This window comes from Cryptomeria japonica, chromosome 11 (assembly GCF_030272615.1).
Source record: "Cryptomeria japonica chromosome 11, Sugi_1.0, whole genome shotgun sequence".
Lineage (NCBI taxonomy): Eukaryota > Viridiplantae > Streptophyta > Pinopsida > Cupressales > Cupressaceae > Cryptomeria > Cryptomeria japonica.
Genome location: NC_081415.1, coordinates 287,340,165 through 287,354,149, shown reverse-complemented (window position 1 = coordinate 287,354,149; position 13,985 = coordinate 287,340,165).

Here is a 13,985-nt window from a genome sequence, read left to right as displayed (position 1 = left end):
CACAACACAATGATTTACGTGGGGAAAACCCTTTCGGGAGAAAAACCCCACCCTCCAAAAGCAGCTCAATATTTTATTCAGCAATCAAAAACAGATTACAAAATACTTGCAGAGCAAGCTCTTCGCAGGAGTAGCACTAAACAGAGATTCAGAGGCAACTCAATAGCCATAGGACTCTTACACACAACCTCTATCTCACACACCTCATAAATAGGAGATACAATACAAGAAACCATCAAACGGTATTACAAAACCATGGGCTAAAACCACCCAATAAGGTGTAGCTGACCTTATCTCCCTTCTATGACATGTTAAAGCACACATCAACATGTGTTGCTCCCTTTTACAGCTCATTTATGTATCCGATACAAATTATTTTTTCTATTTCAGGAGTACAAACTTCCGGAGGCCATAACTTGAGAACCGGGTGTCCGATTGACAAACCGTTTGAAGTGCCGGAAAGCTCGTGAAGTGCTCTATCACCTCGTAACCCGCTTCACCGGTTACGGCCACTTTTCAGGGTGTTTCGAAGCCTCTAAAGTCCCCAAAATTAAGTTTAAACATTTTATTGCACCCCTCCAAGACGAAAACTTTAATATCTTCAAAACTAGCTGTGACCTTGCGACGCAACTTTACCGAAATGCTTATCTAACCAACCAGAAGCTTCAGGGAGAGTTTCGTACCATTTCATGCTCAAATGAAAACTTACTATAAATAGTAACCTCACATAAATGCAAGGTTGAGACACCATTTTTCCCAACAAATCTCCCACTTGTCGAACACCTTGCATGAGCGGAAGGGAATGTCAACACAATGAATCAATTGCTAGGGGCCATAAGGCCCATAGACTCTGAACACCATCTGAACTTCTCTGTGCTCACAGCCTTAGTTAAAGCATCTGCAACATTCATCAAAGTTTCCACCTTAACCAGCTTCACCCTACCATCTTCGACCATATCTCTAACAAAATGATACTGAACATCAATATGTTTGGTCCGGGCATGAAATGTCGGGTTCTTAGCTAGGCTAATTGCACTCTGACTGTCACAGTAAATTGTCACTGTACCTTGTTTTATTCCAATATCCGAACACAGTCTCTTAAGCCAAATGGCCTCTTTACAAGCATGAGTAGCTGCCATATACTCTGCTTCAGTAGTGGATAAAGCAACCACAGCCTGTCGCTTACTCATCCAACTAATTGCACCACCAAATAAAGTAAACACATAAGCACTGGTGGATCTTCTGCTATCAATATCACCTGCCCAATCTGAATCCACATAACCATGGATATCAAGGGAAGTCATGTCTCCAACTGAATTACCATGATAACACAAAGAATACTCTAAAGTACCCTTCAAATATCTGAAGACTCTTTTGACTGCATCCCAATGAACTCTACCAGGATTAGACATATATCTAGAAAGTACTCCCACTGCTTGGGCAATGTCTGGTCTAGTACAGACCATAGCATACATCAAGCTTCCAACCGCACTCTGGTAAGGCACTCTGCTCATGTCTTCCATCTCCAATGGGGATGTAGGACAATCTGAAATAGATAGTTTCATTCCAACTGTAAAAGGAACACTCAATGGTCTACAATTCTGCATGTTGAACCTCTGTAACACTGAATTCACATACTTACTCTGGCCTAGCCATAGCTTTCTGTTCGCCCTATCTCTTCTAATTTCCATCCCAAGAATGTGCTTTGCTGCACCAAGATCTTTCATTTCAAATTTAGCAGCGAGCTGAGACTTCAGTTCTGAAATCATACCTTTCCCTTTACCAATGAATAACATATCATCAACATACAATGCAATGAATAAGAAATGATCACCATCAGATTTATAATAAACACAGTGATCTGATTTAGAACGTTCAAATCCCAAACTCAACACATATGTATCAAATTTCTGGTACCACATCCTAGGACTTTGTTTGAGGCCATACAAAGATTTCTTCAATTTACAGACCAAATTTCTTTTGCCTTTCACCACATAGTGCTCTGGTTGTGTCATATAAATATCTTCCTCCAAATCACCGTGAAGGAAAGCAGTTTTCACATCCATTTGCTCAACCTCTAAATCATAAGCAGTAGCAATAGAAAGCAAAAATCTAATGGACGTCATTTTTGCAACAGGAGAAAATATCTCACCGTAATCAACACCCTCAACCTGAGAGTAGCCTTTTGCAACTAACCTTTCTTTATACTTCTCAATGCTTCCGTCTGAACCAATCTTTTTCTTGAACACCCATTTACAACCAACAGGTTTTCGTCCTTCAGGCAATGGTACAAGATCCCATGTATCATTCTTTTTCAAAGCTGCCATTTCTTCCTCCATAGCAATCTTCCAGGATTCTGCATCATTCATACCTAATGCCTCTTCTACAGATTTCGGTTCATCCACACTAGTATTCAGAGCAAAAATACATCTCCAATCATCAGGTGAATACCTTTCAGGTGGTTGTCTATGTCTTGTAGACCTTCGAACAAGCTGAGTTGGAGGTTCTTCCTCCTCTTCTGAAGATTCAGAGCTAGACGAGCTCTCCTCAAATTCTTGCCTATCTAGGGGTCTCGATTCAACTCTTTCAGGTGTAGAAGGAAGTTGAATCACATCTTCTTTTTTAGTCTGTTCTGGCTGCAATGTAACAGAAGGAGACTTAATTTCTCTAAAAATAACACTTCTACTGTGAATTACCTTTTGTGCAACAGGGTCCCAAAGCTTGTATCCTTTCACACCATAACTATACCCGATGAAGATACATTTCACAGCCTTGTTCTCCAACTTTGTTCACTTCTCCTTTGGCACATGTGCATATGCCTCGCAACCAAAAACTCTAAGATGTCTCAATGAAGGCTTGTGACCTGACCATGCTTCCATAGGCGTTTTATCAACAAGAGCTGATGTAGGAGACCTGTTAATCAGGTAGCAAGCAGTGGCAACAGCTTCAGCCCAAAAATTTTGTTCAAGACCAGCACCACTCAACATACTCCTAGCCTTCTCCATCAGTGTCCTGTTCATTCTTTCTGCAACTCCATTCTGCTGTGGAGAATACAGAGTTGTTTTCTGCCTGTTAATTCCACAGTCTTTACAGAATCTATCAAAATCATTAGAGCAAAACTCACCGCCATTATCAGTTCTCAAACATTTTATTTTCTTTCCAGTCTGCAACTCAACCATTGCTTTAAATTCTTTAAAATGACTAAAAACTTCAGATTTACTCTTTAGAAAATATACCCATGTCCTTCTACTAAAATCATCAATAAATGAAACATAATATGTGGATTTTCCAATCGAAGAGACATCTACTGGACCAAACACATCAGAATGGATAAGATCCAAAACACCACAAGTTTTATGAGAACTAGAGTAAAACTGAACGCGGTTTTGTTTTCCATAAATGCAATGCTCACAGAAATCAAAGTCAAGGTTATAGTCATTCAAACCTTCAACAAGGTTTTTATTTTTCAAGGTTCTTAGACCCTTTTCTCCAATGTGGCCAAGTCTCTGGTGCCATAACATAGTTTTCTCTGCAGGTAACTTTGCTTCAGATGAAAGAGCACCCTTAGGTACCCAAAAACCATTTCCATCTGTTGAAGGTGAAACCTTCAAATCTTCCAGTGAAGTATCCGCAGATTTACTTTTTACAGAAGTGCTATTACACTCAATAGTGTATGCTTCAAGCTTATACAAAGTGCCAAACCTGACACCTCTAGCAACTACCATAGCACCCTTAATCATCTTACATCCTGCTTCAGAAAAGACTACCTGCACGCCTGCATCTATCAGTATGCTCATAGATAACAGGTTTCGTTTTAATCCAGGGATATGCAGCACACCATTAATCCTTTTTATTCTACCATCAGAAAACCTGATTCTAACTTTACCTCGACCAACAATGTCTAGTTGTGAATCATCACCCAAGTACACCTTACCTCCATTAAATCCTTCATATTCAGAAAACCAATCTCTATTGGAAGTCATATGAAAAGATGCACCTGAGTCAATTAGCTAGGCATCATTACCTGCATGAGTCACCAAAGCCGCAATAAATGCATCGCCATCTTCCTTGTCGGACTCAGAATCAGAATCAAACTTTTTCTTTTTCTTCTTCTTTTCTTCTTTGCAGTCCTTACGGATGTGACCCGGTTTACCGCAATTCCAGCAAATGACTTTGGACTTTCCAGGAGATTTCGATCTCCCTTTGGATTTGGACTTGCCGCGCTTCTCATTCTTCTTGCCTTTCTCCTTAGGTCTTCCACGAACAGTTAGGGCTTCCTTTGAACTGATGGATATCTTCCTTCGCATCTCTTCACCGAGTAGGGCACCCACCACGTCTTCAGATTTCAAAACAACAGAAGTACTACCGATAGCCATAACAAGAGAATCCCACGAATCAGGCAAAGAACAAAGCAAGATCTGACATTTCTCCTCCTCATCCATCTTAACACCGACGGATACTAATTGAGCCACAATCATATTGAATGCTTCTAGGTGGTCTGCAATTCGTCCACCCTCTTCCATCTTCAAGGAATACAATTTCTTTCTTAAGAAAATTTGATTTAATAAAGATTTCACTTGATACATCTCACCAAGCTTAGTCCATAGCTTCTTTGCAGAGTTTTCTTCATGGACATTGATTAGAACAGAGTTTGCCAGGCACAGTCTGATTAGACCCTTGGCTTTTCGGTCCATAACATCATACTGAGCTGCCGCAGTAGGATTTGAGGGTCTTTGGACATTCGCATCAATAGCATCCCAAAGATCTCGATCTATTAGCAGATCTTCCATCTTCAGCTTCCACATCTCAAAATTACTTCCATTAAATTTATCCACCTCTATTCTCCCTGACGAACTCGCCATCTGAATATTCCTGCAACAAGATCAAAAAGTGTCTTCTGCACAAGCTCCCACTCAAATCTGGATTAGTTCAAAAAACCCAACTGCCCACAATTGAAACCAAAGGTGATCAGGCTCTGATACCACTTGTAAGGAAGTAAAGTAGCGGAAACAACTTCCTACACTAACCTTGAGAGGAGAGTAATGCAAAACTTTTTCAGATCGTTACAACAGTTACAGAAAATAGAAATAGATATAATAACATTCATACCACAACACAATGATTTACGTGGGGAAAACCCTTTCGGGAGAAAAACCCCACCCTCCAAAAGCAGCTCAATATTTTATTCAGCAATCAAAAACAGATTACAAAATACTTGCAGAGCAAGCTCTTCGCAGGAGTAGCACTAAACAGAGATTCAGAGGCAACTCAATAGCCATAGGACTCTTACACACAACCTCTATCTCACACACCTCATAAATAGGAGATACAATACAAGAAACCATCAAACGGTATTACAAAACCATGGGCTAAAACCACCCAATAAGGTGTAGCCAACCTTATCTCCCTTCTATGACATGTTAAAGCACACATCAACACGTGTCGCTCCCTTTTACAGCTCATTTATGTATCCGATACAAATTATTTTTCCTATTTCAGGAGTACAAACTTCCGGAGGCCATAACTTGAGAACCGGGTGTCCGATTGACGAACCGTTTGAAGCACCAGAAATCTCGCGAAGTGCTCTATCACCTCGTAACCCGCTTCGCCGGTTATGGCCACTTTTCAGGGCGTTTCGGAGCCTCTAAAGTCCCCAAAATTAAGTTTAAACATTTTATTGCACCCCTCCAAGACGAAAACTTTAATATCTTCAAAACTAGCTGTGACCTTGCGACGCAACTTTACCGAAATGCTTATCTAACCAACCAGAAGCTTCAGGGAGAGTTTCGCACCATTTCGTGCTCAAATGAAAACTTACTATAAATAGTAACCTCACATAAATGCAAGGTTGAGACACCATTTTTCCCAACATTAAGATCGATCACTTACCACTGGCTCATAGTTCTGCGGTCGATTATGTCATCTTTGGCGCTTGAATCGATGCTCATGTATGGGAACCACCATTTTTCTTCGTAGAAGGCTTATTGAATTTTCAAACTTGGAGGATTAAAATGAATTGAAAATGACACTTTTACCCCATATATAGCCAAAACCCTAATTTTTCAACTTGCTTCGATGGACATGAAAATTGTAGCCTTAGCTAATTTTCTCATCTTGATTATTCATATTGTGAGTTTGATTATCACTTTGGTTTTTCCCTACTTGGGATTTTACACATAAATCTTATGTTCATGTGTTTGTCGTGTTTAGTGCTTTCATGATTTATTACTACTGTGACTATATAGTTGTGGTTTGAAGTTTAAAGATAAAAAATTAAGTATTTTGAGGTCTAGATTGACCACGCCCCCCCCCCCCCCCCCCCCCCCGTAGTTTTTGAACTCCTTATAGATGGCAATTAGCATGGTGAGGATGATTTTGGTGATGCCAAAGACAATGGAGATGTTGCAGATTGGCTATGTGGTTAGAGATTTGAAAATAGGGATGAGACCTTATGAAATCTTTGGTTAGAGAAGCAACATCTATTACATGAGAATTGGGAGGCCTCTTTATGTGTAGTTTCTATAACTATTATTCCTGAGGTTGGTTCTTCTTAAGGGCTGCATAGGATTTTCCTCTCCCCTATAACCCTTCCTCCTTCCACACCCAAATTCATCTTGGAGCTATTCTTGGCCTCCATAAAGGATTTGGTGGAGTCAACTACTTGAAAGTATCTTAGGGATGGGTTATATTTTTCTTGTGCAAAGTGTTTACAAGGATGTTGTGTGGGGGTTGTCATTGATACTCACCATGCCTCATTCTTAGATGTTTTACTTCCTATTTCATCACCCTATTTTGATCCTAAATGTTATTTGTGTGTTGGCTGATTTGATCAAGTTTGGAGAGGGCCTTTCTTCCAAAGAGGTTTTGTTAAGTGCAAATGGTTATCTTATTGGTGCTTGGGTGGGTTTCACCTCAGTGGAGGTTCCTTTTACTATTGGTTCTTCTAGTTCCCATCCTATCTTGTTATGGATCTAGGAGGGTGTTGTCTTGGTGGAGGATTCTACTATGCCACAATCTACTATTTTGTTCAAGGGTAAGCACATTGAAATTAGAAAGTCTAATCTTGGATGAGAAATTGAAGATATTTATGCACTCAAAATTTGAAGATGCAACAAGAATAAGAGTTCTAGTGCTTTGAATCTGCTTTCTAAACTACTATTTTATTTTTAAATGGTGAAGATGAAGGGGTTTGAAAAGGGGGGCCACACAAACCAATCTTGTTTTTATCAAAGATAATATTTCACGGTGTCTTGTGTGCCCCCCTAAAATGTTAACTTTATTTAGTATTTCAAAAATTACTTTAGTGAATAGTTAACTAACATTGTGTAATTATGCCCAATTTTTGGCTAATGTTTAAACAGATATGAGATTTTTTATTAAAGTTAAAAACTAAGTGCGTAATCACCAAAATTTTATGAAAACTGTAGACACCTAAAATTGTCCAGTCTAATTAAATAAATATCTTTATTTATTTAATTACTTTAGCCTAATTCTTCTATTAATTAAATAAATCTTTATTTATTTAATTAATTCATTTATCCTCTTCTAGCCTTATTTCTCATTTAAATAAATACCTTTATTTATTTAAATTATCCCTTTTCCTAAATTAAATAAATATCTTATTTATTTAATTATCCCACTTCCTCTATTAATTAAATAAATCTTTATTTATTTAATTAATTCATTAGCCTTTTCTACCCATGACACATGTCATTCATCTCTTAATTCATACACTACCTACCCTCTCATTATTTTATTATTTTCTTTACCTACCCTCTAATCATAGCCGACCATTTATCTTTTACACCTCTCAATCTTATCCCTCCATTTCATATAGTGTCTTCTATATAAGGAGATGCTTCCTTCATTATCAAACCCTACCTGGACTAACTAACATATTAATTGATTAATTGACTACACTACGCTTTGCACTTTCATATGTGATCCTACTTGCAACCACATTTCCGTTCTTTGTTGAGCTCTTGTGCACATATAAAATCTGAGAGAAAATATATCAAGCAAGATCAATGGAGATAGGAAGAATGGAGATCCAAACCCTATTGGACATGTGATGGTATAATCTTTGTGATTTCATTTGATTTGCACTTTCTTAGGTAATCTTCATATGTTATGGTGGATCTTTGTTATTGTTAGGCTAGGGTTTTGTGGTTGAATCTATTTAGTCTTTCAACATTATTGTTTATCCATTTTCACCGTATACAAAAACCTTTTTTTTGTTGTTGTGTATGTAGAATAGAGTCTAGCTTCTAAAAATATAATTTAGTTAAAATTTTAACAAATGGGAAAGAATGAAGTAAAAAATATTACACATTGGTTTTTGACAAAAAAATACACTAACAAAAGAAATGAAAGAGGAAAATCTTAACATAATCAAAATAGAAAAAAATGACATGATTAGAAAGATAAGAAATAGATTAACATTATTGTGATGTTTCCTTTAAATTTGAATTTAAAGATGTGCAAACCTAATCGACAACATGCTTGACATTGTGTTACTTTTCTAAGATTTATCAAAAAGAGAGATTAACATTATTGTGATATTTCCTTTAACCTTGCATTGAAAGGTGTGGATATCTAATGGACAACATGGGTCTGACATTGTTTTATTTCTCTAAAATTTGTCAGAAACACATCCCTAGAAGTCGAAAGTAAATCCAAGCCTTTCATTTGGATGCCTAAGGTAAATCCAAACCTAAAATTTAGATTTTCCCAAAGTAGGAGATAACATGAGCATGTTATAATGTGCTTACATTACTAGAAACAAAAATCAGGTTTTCCCATGCTCTCAAGTTTTATCTTCAAAGAAATTTAAGTGCATTATAATGTGCGTGGATGTTTGTGAAGATAAAAATACACACACACTCTCTCTCACCCCCCTCCTCTTTCTATCTCTTTGTATCTCTCCCTCCCTTTTTATCATTCCTTCCTCACTCCCTCTCTCTAATGTGCTTACACTTTTGTGAAGAGAATCATTGTTTCTCTAATGTGCCATGTTTCTTTGAAGAGGAACATACTCTCTCATTCTCTTCCTCATCTCTATATATCTTTCTACCTCACTTTATTTCTCTCCATCCTCTCTCCCTCTATCTTAGTTTCTCTTTAGATCTTTATCTCTCTTTATACCTATAGTTTAAGGTTGAGGGTTGAGAGTATAGCGTTTAGGGTTGATGTTATAGGGTATAGGGTTTAGGATTAATTTTACAGGTTTTAAGATTGAGGATTGAAGTTATAGGGTTCAGGATTGAGGGTATAGGGTGTATGATTGGGATTTGAGAGTATAATGTCTAGGGTTGAGGGTATAGGTTTTAGGATTGAGAGTTGATAATATAGTATTTAGGATTGCAGGTTGAGATTATAATGTTTAGAGTTGAGGATATAGGGTTTAAGGTTGATATTTGTTGAAAGTTGTCAGTATAGTGTTTAAACTTGAGGATACATGGTTTAGGGTTGAGAGTTGATGGTATAGGGCTAAGGGTATAGGGTTTAGATTTGAGGGTCAAGGGTTGATGGTATAGGGTTTAGAGTAGAGTGTTTGGAGTTTAGGGCCTAGGGTTGATGATATAGGGTTTATCATTTAGGGCCTAGGTAATTGAGGCTACATAGGGTTTAAGACATAGGATTGATGGTATACAGGGTTTAGGGTTTAGGATTGAGGGTTTATGAATGATGGTGGAGGCTTGAATGTTGAGGGTTTAGGGTTCACGATTGATTATGGATAGTTGACATTAAGGGTGTAGGGCTTATGGTTGATGATGGAGGGTTGAGTGTTGATGCTTTAGGGATTAAATTAAATTTTTTAAATTTTAGTGATATTATTGATGTCAAGATTTAGGGTTTAGGTTTTAGGGCCTATGGTTTAGGGTTTAAGGTTTGTGGTTGATAGTGTAGGGTTGATCATTTAGGGTTTAGAAATTAAATTAAATTTTTAGGTTTTAGTGTTACATTAGTAATACCAGGTTTTAAGGTTTAGTGTATAGGGTTTAGGGTTTATGGTTGATAATGGATGGCTAAGCATTGAGGGTTTAGGGATTGAATTTAATTTTTAGGTTTTAGTGTTATATTATTATGTCAGGTTTTTGGTTTTAGCATATGTGGTTTAGGGTGCATGTCTTAGTGTTTAGGGTTTAGGGGTTACAATAGATGATGGAGAGTTGAGAGTTTAACTACCTCTTTATCTCTCATCCCTCATATCTCCCCTCTCTACCTCTCCCTCCCTCCCTCTTTACTTATCTCTATCTCACCTCTTTATCTCTCTCCCCTCACTACCTTTCCCTTCCTCCTTCCTTATCTACATCTTCCTCCCTCCCTCCCACCCTCCCACATCTCTCTTCTTGATGCAGAAGCATCTAGGCTCACGTGATCCTACACTGCCCAAAAATAATTTTAGTTTTATTTTCAATTTTGATGTATTTTAGCTTTTTTTGGTGTTTTTAGGCATCTCTCAGTAGATATATTTTCTTGTGTTAACAAGTTTTTGTTGAATTGTCATTTTGGAGGCTCTAGTGATAGTTTCATAAAAATAATTTTTTGAGAGATTTGGATATAATTATTTCAAGGGTACTTTCTTGATTTTATTTCACTATGTTTGCAAAAGGAAACACGATCCAATTCTTCACCATATGAGATATTTTTGTTCTAGCCCACTAGTTTACAAAAAATATTAATTTTAGAAATTTTAGAAACTAATTTGAAATGGCTTGGTGGGGATGGTAAGGGGGTTATTAAATGCATCTTTGTCTATTTTTGGACAATAAAAAATTTATGATTAAAATACAAAAAATAAAAAATAATTTCTCAATTGAATGAATGATTATTAGTGGGAAAGGATCTTTCATATTTTTTTACAATTCCATATATGTGACGCATTGATAATACTTTTATGCTCTCATTAGCTTGGATTTAATACCTCGTAATTAAAAAAGAAAGATTTGTAAGAGGAGGCGTGGGAGAAGTGATGACCCCACTATTCGGCATGTTAAAACAAAAACTCAAAATAGCCCAAAAAAATCGTAAAGAGTAAGAGGTATAAGAGTCGTGGAGAAAGCTACCACTTCGGAACTTATTTAATTCAACAAAATAAAATATTTGTAGCTGCTCTCACCCACCTTGGGGGGCTATTGTAACAACATTAAATTATTAGCATTGGCATTGGAAGGGGTTGAGAGGATTACACCTATTTGTAACAACATTAATTTGTAAAAAGTTTGAGAATGAGTATTATTTTAGAATTGTCCTTCTCTTACATAGGTGATCTAAAGAATTGAATTAATTTTTGTTATTGACATTTTTTCAACTTAAATTTGATTTTGTAAGTAAACTAATTGGTTTCCAAAAATTCACATTGTTTCATTTTAAAAATGATTGTTATATTTTTCTACATTACATTGTGTCAAACAATAATTCAATTTAATCATTTATTAAAAAATCATGAAATGAAAGCATATAAGTTATATATGGCAGAAAACATCATATTTAATAGTGGAGGATAAGTATTTGTAAACAAATTAAATAAAAAACATGTTGTGGATTTTCCATTAATTCCACATTCTTGATGTGATTTGCTACAATAATCTAGAAAAATAATTTCAATAAATTTTGAAAAGCATAATTCATTAATTGAGTTTGTTTGAATGACTTGATCAAGTATTAGTGTGTAACTTCTCATTATTCATAGTGAGTGCAAATGAGTATTTTAATACAACCTAAATAAGAGAGAGAGAGAGAGAGAGAGAGAGAGAGAGAGAGAGAGAGAGAGAGAGAGAGAGAGAGAGAGAGAGAGAGAGAGAGAGAGAGAGAGAGAGAGAGAGAGAGAGAGAGAGAGAGAGAGCACTCTCAACAAAATTTTAGATGGGAGAGAAAAAATACAATAACTCCAAAAAAGAAGTTTGTTGAAATGTTTTAAGGTTTGAAATGTTGTAAATGTAGAAAAGTTTATGCAACAATGCATATAAGGTAAAGGTAATTCAAAAGACAAATGTCAATTTGTTTTCAAATAGCCGTCAAAAGCTTTATAAGGTAAAAACAAATCTAAAATAATAAGCATTTTAAATGAAAATATTGATTCCCAAAGATCTGATTTGATCGCAAGATTTGATTTGATGGCATACAAGAAATCTAATTTGATTTGGAGATCGATTTTGTCTTACCTTGTTTTCTAGAGAAGTTTACTAGACACAAAGAGGTTTTGTAGCGTGCAGATAGGTTTGGGCAAAAGCCCCCCCACACAATATAGGCTATCAACTAACTATCAGCGAAAAATTAGAATAGAAAAGAGGAAAGATGGGAGATAAATGGAAGAATGGAGTGGGAAAAGAAGTGAAATAAAAGAAGGCATGGAGATGATTGCAATCATCATTATTTGGGGGTAGTTTGAACACTAATTTACATTTATTTTCAATAGCAATGAGTACTTTCAAAATGTTAGAGAGAGAGGAGGAAGCTATATGGTGTTTGGAGATGAATAGAGATGTTTACGAAAAGTCAAAATGTAATCTTATTTTAGTTGAAATATTAATATTTTATTTTGATTATGTGGAGTTTTTATGTGAAAATTTGAAGTTGTGTTTAAAAGTTGTGAAGATTGACACTCCATTTTGGAGGTTTGGTCTTTGATTTGCATCAAATGGTATCAAAATAGGTAGTTTGTTGGGAGATGTGTTGAGATGAATTGTGTAAGAGATATTGATAGGATAAGAGTGAGTTGTCTATCCTCTAGGAGAGATTAGGATGGGTAGTGTTAGCGTAGGTTTGATTTTGTAGTTGGTAATTTATTTTCCTATTCCTAGGTTTCTCCTACACTCATAATTAAGCTTGCTTAAGATTAAGTGAGTATTATTGTAAGTGGGTGCAAGGTGTCAACATCTTCCATGGGAGTTACTCTTGCCTATTTTATGCTATTGTGATGGTCTCTTCCCATTAGTTGTATTTGTCACCACCCCCCCTCCCTCATTTCCTATATATACTCACTCCTAGAGTTGGTCTTGGTATTTTGTTTTGTTGCATTTTAATTGCATTCTATAACAATTTTCTCTTGTATTCTTCTAGTACTATTTTTCTTCTTTAGAATTTGCAATTCTCTCTTTGAAGACTAGCTTTGTGTCGTTATTCCGATCTTGTATAATTTGCATTCACAAATTAATTTTTATTCATTTGCACTATGTATGATGGGTTATTCATCTTTTCAAATTCTAACATGGTATCAAAGCAATTCCAATGCAATAATAGATTTTAGTTTCTTTATTTGAAAAAATTAGGGGAGCTCATAGCTTTTCTACAAGTACCTAAAAACCCAGTATACTCTTATGTTGTGTTTCCATATGAACTTGAGAATCAGAAAAGTTTGAGGGAAAATTTTAATGTCTGGGTTTTTTTGTGCAAATATTTTGTAAAATTTTAGTTTTGGGAGTATTCTAGTAATCCTAGTGGCGTTTTCAACTATTCCATAGTGTCCATGAGGCTCTAGAAAGTTATATTTGACTTTTATTTGACCAAAATCAGAGTAAAAATGTTAGAGAAAGATTGGAGCCATTTTCATTTTTGCATCGAATTTCTATATTTTGTAAGTCAAATTGAAAATTGGCTTCTAGGTTCTATTCTCAGCCCTAAAAACCCATCTAGGTATCCATTAGATTTTGCCTATAGTAAATAGATCTAGCAAAAATTTCTATTAAAAAAACATTGTGTTGCATTTTTTGGTTGACTGAAAGGTAAGTGCATTGAGATGGGGAACCAAAAAGGGGTCTTAAGATGCCACTTTTTTTCCCTAAAATTAGCAAAGTTTGAACTTCGACGAGAAAATGAAAATAGTTGCACTTAAAATTTGAAGATGTAACAAGAAAAAGAGTTGTAGTACTTTGAGTCTACTTTCCAAACTATTGATTTGTTTTGGAAATGGTGGAGATTAAAGGCTTAAAAAATGGGGAGCACACAAAGTGGTCCAATTTTAAAAAAAAACATAACATAGC